Source organism: Orycteropus afer, unplaced genomic scaffold (assembly GCF_000298275.1).
Source record: "Orycteropus afer afer isolate SDZICR_OR568_19922 unplaced genomic scaffold, OryAfe1.0 scaffold00042, whole genome shotgun sequence".
NCBI lineage: Eukaryota > Metazoa > Chordata > Mammalia > Tubulidentata > Orycteropodidae > Orycteropus > Orycteropus afer.
In genome coordinates this window covers 12,384,162-12,392,777 of record NW_006921629.1, presented here as the reverse complement: position 1 = coordinate 12,392,777, position 8,616 = coordinate 12,384,162, and positions in this window count along the sequence as shown.

Below are 8,616 nucleotides of genomic sequence, written 5' to 3'. Positions count from 1 at the left end.
TGCTCTTCTCTCTGGCTTCCTAGCTTTTAATCCCCTTTCTCCTGCTCTTCCCGCCTGCTACTTTGGGCGTCCCTGAGTTGTCTCTCCTCACCTGTAACCCTGCGGCTGACTGTACAGATAAGTTTGGAAATCAGTGTTGTTATGTACATGGCTGTGAACATGATATGCTTAAACATGCATATTCTTGAGCTGCTGTAGCAAGGGGAGACAGGAGGGTAATCAAGTAGGGATTGATTTTCGTCTTGGCATTGTAAAAGTAAATTATTATAAGCCCCAAATTCTTTGATTCAGACTTAGTTGAAACATGGGCCACCACTCAACTGTCAGTTTGTCATACTGTCATGGCTCGTCTGTTGCTGTGATGCTGGGAGCTATGCCACAAGTATTTCAAATACCAACAGGGTCACCCATGGTGTATAGGTTTCAGTGCAGTTTCTAGTCTAAGACAAGCTAATAAGGAGGACCTGGCAGTCTACTTCTGAAAAAATTGACCAGTGAAGACATTATGAATAGCAGTGGAACACTGTCTGATATAGTCAGAAGATGATGAGTCCCTAAAGTTGGAAGATACTCAAAATGCAATTGAGGAAGAACTGTCTCCTCAAGATAGAGTCAACCTTAATGATGTGGATGGAATGAAACCTCCTAGACCTTTATTTGCTGATTTGGCATGATTTAAGATGAGAAGAAGCTGCTGCAAACATTTATTAATAATTGGAACATTTAATATATGAAGTATGAAACTAGGAAAATTGGAAGTTATCAAAAAATGAAGTGGAATGCATAAAAATGAATACCCTAGGCATTAGTAAGCTGAAATGGACTGGAATTGGCCATTTTAAATCAGATAAATCATATGGTCTACTATTCTGGGAATGGTAAATTGAAGAGAAAGGGTGTCACTTTCACAGTCAAAAAGAACATTTCAAGATCTATCCTGATACAAGATATCAACAATAGGATACTATCCATACACCTACAAGGAAGACCAGTTAATATGAATATCACTCATATTTATGCACCAACCACTAATGCCAAAGATGAAGAAACTGAAGATTTTTACGAACTTCTGAAGTCTGAAATTGATCAAACATGCAATTAAGATGAATTGATAATTATTAGTGATGGGAATATGAAAGTTGGAAAAGGAAAAAAAAAGGATCAGGAAAACAGGGCTGTGGTGATAGAAATTACATTGGAGATCACATGATAGAATTTTGCAAGGTCAATGACTCATTCATTGCAAATACCTTTTTTTCAACAACATAAACAGTAACTATATATGTGGACCTTCCCAGATGGATACATAGGAATCAAATTGACTACATCTGTGGAAAGAGGTGATGGAGAAGCTTGATATCATCATCAGAACAAGGCCAGGAGCTGACTGTGGAACAGACCATTAATTGCTCATGTGCAAGTTAAAATTGAAGCTAAAGAAAATGGAACAAGTCCATGAGAGCAAAAATGAAACTTTAAGTATATCTCACCTGAATTTAGAGACCATCTAAAGAATAGATTTGACACATTGAACACTAATGACCAAAGACCAGAAGAGTTGTAGGATGACATCAAGGACATCATACATAAAGAAAGCAATAGGTCATTAAAAAGACAGGAAAGGAAGAAAAGACAAAAATGGATGTCAGAAGAGACTCTAAAACTTGCTCTTGAATGTAGAATAGCTAAAATGAATGGAAGAATGATGAAGTAAAAGAGCTGAACAGAAGATTTCAAAGTGCTCTTGAGAAGACTAATGTAATGAAATGTGCAAAAACCTAGAGTTAGAAGACCAAAAGGGAAGAACATATGTGGCATTTCTCAAGCTGAAAGAACTAGAAAAATTCAAGTCTTAAGTTCCAATATTGAAGGATTCTATGGGCAAAATACTGACCGACACAGGAAACATCAAAAGAAGGTGGAAGGAATATGGAGTCACTGTGCCCAAAAGAATCTGTGCATGTTCCACCATTTCAGAAGGTAGCATATTATCAAGAACAGATAGTACAAAAGGAAGTAGTCCAAGCTGTACTGAAGGCATTGGCAAAAAACAAGGCTCCAGGAATTGATGGAATATTGGTTGAGATGTTTCAACAAATGGATGCAGCACTGGAGGTGACCACTTGACCATGCCAAGAAATTTGGAAGACAGTTACCTGGCCAACTGACTGGAAGAGACTGATATTTGGGACCATTCCAAAGAGGTCATCCAGCAGAATATTGAAATCATCCAGTAATATTATTAATATCATATGCAAGTGAAATTTTGCTGAAGTCAATTCAAAAACAGTTGCAGCAGTACCTCAACAGGGAACTGCCAAAAATTCAAGCCAATTTCAGAAGAGGACGTGGAATAAGGGATATTAATGCTGATGTCAGATGGATCTTGGCTGAAAGCAGAGAAAATCAGAAAGATGTTTACTTGTGTTTTATTGACTATGCAAAGGCTTTCAAAAGTGAATCATAACAAATTATGGTTAATATTGAGAAGAATGGAAATCCAGAACACTTAATTGTGCTCATGTAGGACCTGTACATACATCAGGAGGCAGTTATTTGAGCAGAACAAAGGAATACTGCATGGTTTAAAATCAGCAAAGGTGTGTGTCAGGGTTGTATCCTTTCATCATACTTATTCAATCTGTATGCTCAGCAAATAATCCAAGAAGCTGGACTGTATTTAGAATGCAGCGTCAGAACTGGAAGAAGACTCATTAACAACCTGTGATATCCAGATGATACATCCTTACTTGTGAAAGCCAAGAGGACTTGAAGCACTTACTGATGAAGATCCAAGACTTACACCTCAGCATAAGGAAATAAAACTCCTCATAACTGAACCAATAAGCAATAGCATGGTAAATGGAGAAAAGATTGAAGTTGTCAAGGATTTTATTTTACTTGGAACCACAACCAATGCCCATGGAAGCAGCAGTCAAGAAATCAAATGCCTTGTACTGGGCAAATCTGCTGCTAAAGATCTCTTTAGTGTTTTAAAAAGCAAAGATGTCACTTTGAGGACTGAGGTGTGCCTGACCCAAGCCAGATATTTTCAATTGCCTCATATACGTGTGAAAGCTGGACAAAAAGTAAGGAAAACTGAAGAATTAATGCCTTTGATTTATGGTATTGGTGAAGAATATTAATTATACCATGGACTGCCAGAAGTATAGAAGCTCTGTTAGCACTGTGGTTAAGCCATTGGGCTGCTAACCAAAAGGTCAGTGGTTTGAACCTACCTGCTGCTTCTCAGGAGAATAATGAGGCTGTCTGCTTCTGTAGAGATTTACAGCTTTGGAAACCCCATTGGGCAGTTTTACTCTGCCCGACAGGGTTACTATGAGTCAGAATCAACTCAATAGTAGTGGGTTTGGGTTTGGCCAGAAGTATGAACAAATCTGTCTTGGAAGAAATACAGCCAGAATAGTCCTTAGAAATGAGGGTGGTGAGACAATGTGTCCTGTGTTTTGGGTATTCATCAGGAGGGACCAGCCCCTGGAGAAAGACATCATGTTTGGTAAAGAAAAGGTCAGCAAACAAGAGCAAGGCCCTCAACAAGATGTACTGAGGCAGTGGCTGCAACAATGGGCTGAAATCTAGCAACAGTTGTGGGGATGTCACAAGACTGGGCAGTGTTTGGCTCGTCCTGTTGTACCTAGCATTGCTGTGAGTTCAAGCTGACTTGATGGCACCTATCAACAAGTTTCAACAGTAATTTCAGTGAGAGAAAATACAAGAAACTTTCAGTGAAGAAATTATTAACACAAGTAAGACAGTTTAAAACTCATTACTTCGTCATGAAATTTGGAGAATGTTTATATACAGTTACTATAAAACTAAATTATCTTTAGTTTTTGTTTTGTCATCAGAGAGTTGAGTTTTTTCTAAGTGTGTCAAGTAGAATGAAGAGCTTTTTAGTTTGAATAGTTACTTCCCAAGGACCACTGATGGGTTATCTTGAGACGAAGTTTGTTTGTTACTGATAACTATAATTGTTAAGAGTGTTTCAGGTGGAAAAGAAAGTCTGGTCCTCAAATATATAAACTCTTTGTTATAGGAAGTTGATTTTTCTCACCAAACTTGTTAAAATTATCCCTTCACTATGACTTCACTAATCTCTTTTTAGGTTAACTGACTATTACATAAGAACCAAAAGTTTCTTACTACATTAGGATCATTGCAAAGGTTTATGTAAGCAAAAGTAAATGCCTCTAAGTCCCTCCCCTAAATCAAGGTAACACAAATTTCAGTTTGGAGAAAAGGAGAAAATGCATTCCCCAGGTAGTGATAGCATTTTATATAGCATAATGCAGGAGGTAAATCTTTTTAGCTAGATAAATGCTAGAGAAATGGAAACTGAAGCGGACTTTGAGCAAGCGCATATAGGTATTGATCAGAAGGGCTTTGATTTAAATAAGGAGCCTTCCACTGTGGATCTCTATAGGACAAGAACAGAATCAAATCAACCACACTGGAAGGAGACTATTCTCCTAGCCACCTTTGGCCATGGGATCTTACCAGTTTCTTAGGGTGCAAGAAATTGGAATTAATGCAAGAATTTAATATCCACTATTTGTTATATATTGGTGTGGTGCTATCAGGATATAACAACAACAAAAACCCCACTGCAATTGAATCGATTCTGGCTCATAACAACCCGATAGGGCAGAGTGGAACTGCCCTATAGGATTTCCAAAGCTGTAAATCTTTATGGGAACAGACTGCCTCCTCTTTCTTCTCTGGAACAGCTGATGAGTTCTAACTGCTGACCTTTTGGTTAGCTGACAAATGCTTTAACTGCCGCGCCACCAGAGCAACTTGTGACTTTATTTTTCTCCCTTCCTCCCCCTGAATGAAGTCTGGGAAAGGACTCATAGCTTTTGGGTTACTCCCAGGTATTAGAACAGGGTCATTTTCAGTATTAAGAAATACAGCCTTGATCTAGATCAGCACTGTCCAACAGAAATATAAAATGAGCCGCGTAAGTAATTTAACATTTTCTTGTAGCTGCATTAAAAAAAAATTAAAAAGAAACAGGGAAAATTAATTTTAAAAGTATATTTTACTTAACCCATTGTATCCCAAATATTATCATTTTGTCATGTAATCAATAAAAAAATTATTAATGGCATTTTATATTGCCTTTTGTACTGTCTTCAAATTCCAGCATATATTTTACACTTAACAGCACATCTCAATACAGATGCTAAATTTTCATCAGAAATACCTTGATCCATATTTGGATTTAATAAAATTTACAATTCAAAAATTACATTCACACACCCAACTTGTTTCAAACATAATTAAAAGTTTTCCTGAAACTGAATTGAATATCCAATTTTAAATTTGAATTACTAGAGTTAAATAAAATAAACAGTTCAGTTTCTCATTAGCATTAGCCACATTTCAAGTGCTCCAAAGCCTTATGTGATTAGTGACTGTCATACATTTTCTTCAGTTATACATGAGATCATTATGGGTTGGAGCCAACTGGATGGCAATTAACAACAACAGGAAAATTTGCAGTTATCAGGAAAAGCCAAGCTGAATAATCGGAATAGATATTTCTCATTGGAACAGATTTTTGGAAGACACAGGAGAGCACCTAAAAGTTCTTACGAATGTTCTCAATAAGCTCTTGAGATATCTTGTCTTGTTAAACCTAGAAACAGTTGCAAAGAAAGGGGCTCAACATGTGGACAAGAAAGGATTCTTGGGAAAAGCCCCTTTTCACCTTCCAAAATAAAAAGGTAGGGTTATCACTGCAGAAAATTGAATTAAGACTCTAGCACCAGCCTTCTCCAGCATTAGCACATATACCTGAGGATCTGGTTAAAATGAAGATCCTGATATAATAGGTCTGAGGAGAGGCCTAAGATTCTGCTTTTCCAACAAGCTTTCACATAATACTGCTGGTTTGCAGAGCACACTTTGAGTAACAAGGTTCGAGAAAATCTGTAGGTAGGATTATAGGAAAACAAAAAGAAAAAAAAGAATTGGAAATTATGAATTAATATGTTAACACTGTAGTGAACATTTTGTTTTTTCTATCAAGCACTCATTCTCCCTTAATTCTCTACTCTGGTTGTCCACACCACCACCACCACCAATCCCGCCCCACCCTTTTTTTTAAAAATTGTGATTTCAGTGAAAGTTTTAGAGCAAATTGATTTTCCATTCAACAGTTCATTTACGTTTTGCTTTGTGACAGTCACTGCAATCCTCACAATGTAACAACAATCTTCCCACTTCCCCCTGTGTTGCCCATTTCTCTTTGTCCTTCTTTCTGGTCTCTTCCTGCCTTCTCAGATTTATCCCTGGGCAAATACTGCCCTTTCGATCTTGTATGGTTGCTTGTTCTAATAAGTGCGTACCTCCCTGATATTATTGTTCACCTTAAAGGCTTATCATTTGACTGAAAGTTGAGCCATGGGAGTGAGTTCAATTCCAGGCTTGAAGGATGTCTAAGAACCATAGTCTCAGGGGTTCCACCAGTCTCTATCAGGTCAATAAGCCTGGTCTTTCTGATGATTTTTAGTTTTGTTCCACATTTTTCTCCCACTTTATCCAGGACCTCCTATTGTAATGCCTTTGAGAGTACTTATCAGTAGTACCCAGGCACCATCTCATTTGTCTGGTCTCAGAGTCATGGAGGTTGGGGTTCATGTGGTCCATTAGTTCTTTGGACTAATTATTTCCTTGCATATTTGATTTTCTTCTCTACTCTTTGCTCCAGATGGGGGAGAAACCAATAGCTGTAACTTGGATAGTTGCTTATAAGCTTTTAAGACCCCAGTTACTTAAGTTACTTAAGTTAGACCAAAGTAGGAGGATGTAGAACATTTTCTTTGTGGACTATGTTATGCCAATTGACCTTAGTGTCCACTGAGACTATGGTCCTGAGTCCCCATCCTCATGTGACTAATTCCCTCAAGGTATTTGATTATGACTAAGAAGTTTTCATAACTTTGCCACCTGTATGCCTAAGGCATTTGACTGCTAACCAAAAGTCTGGTGGTTCAATCCCACCAGCCACTTCTCAGAAGGAAGGTTGGGCAATCTACTTCTGTAGTGATACTGCCTTGGAAACCCAAGGAAGAATCACTATGAGTCGGATCTGACTTGATGGCAGTGAGTTTAGTTTTTGGTTTTTTTGGTTGCCCTACTATATTCATGGATATATTTGCAGCACAAACAAATACATATGTAGAGATATCCTCTGTTGAATCTACATATATTTGTGGCTACAGTCCCATTTGGCTTCCCACCCTGTTCAGCTTGAGTGTCTATGTATCCACTCATAGATACTTTTATTACCCCTATTGCAAGATCGTGTAAAATAGTTTTCTGGTTTCTTTTTGTGGAAGTTTCCTCTCCTCCTTGTGCACAGTTTTGTGCCAGGGCCCTGGGTCAGGTCCTCTTTTAGCCCAGAAGTGGGCCCAGGACCCAAGATAAGCCAGTTGGGCAACTTCTCTGGGAATCATTGATGCTTGAGCAAAGAAAGAGCAAAAACAATCAGAGACGGAGGTTGACAATCCGAGGAAAAGACCGTGGAGCAACGACTCATACCAACCCCTGGACAACAGAACAAAACCCTGCCTGGTCCTGCACCAGCCTCCCAATCACTGCCATGTTCCAGCCCATTGTCGCAGCCACTGTGCTAATCCAGCTCATTGAGGGTCCTCCCCTTTTTCACTGACCTTCTACTTTACCAGGCATGATGCCTTCTCCAGGGCCTGGTCCTTCTTGGTAACATGTACGGAGTATTGAGACAAAGTCTCACCATCCTTGCTTCTAAGGAACGTTTTGACTGTAAATCTTCCAGGATACATTTGTTCATTCTTCTGGCAAGCCATGCTATATTTAATATTCCTCACCAACATGACGATTCAAAGATAACAGTTCTTCTTCTGTCTTCCTTATTCGTTGTCTGGCTTTTACATGCATATAATGATTAAAAATACCATGACTCAGGTCAGAAGCACCTTAGTCCTCAAAGTGCCATCTTTTTTTTTTTTTTCCAACCTTTTTTAAAAGAAGTTTTTTGCAGAGATTTTCGCAGCGCAGTACGACATTTGATCTCTTAACTGGTGCTTCCGTGGACATGGATTGTGGATCTAAGTAAAAGGAAATCCTTGACAACTTCAGCATTTTCTCTGTTTATCATGATGTTGCTTATTGGTCTAGCTGTGAGTGTATTTTCTTTGTGATGAGGTATAATCCAAGCTGAAGGTTGTAATCTTTGATCTTCGTCAGGAAGTGATTCAAGTCCTCTTCACTTTCAACAAGAAGGCTGTGTTGTCTACATATCACAGGTTATTAATGAGTCTACCTCCAATCCTGGTGCTGTGTTCTTTTCATATAGTCCAGGTTCTTGGCTCATTTACTCAGCATATAGATTAAATAAGTGTGTTGAAAGGCTACAGTCCTGATGTACAATTTTACTGATTTTCAACCATGCAGTATCCCCTTGTTCTGTTCTAATGATTGCCTCTTGTTCTATATACATGTTCCACATGAGCATAATTAAGTGTTCTGGAATTCTCATTCTTTGCAATGTTACCCATAATTTGTTCTGATCCACACAATCAAATGCCTTTGCATAGTCAATGAAAC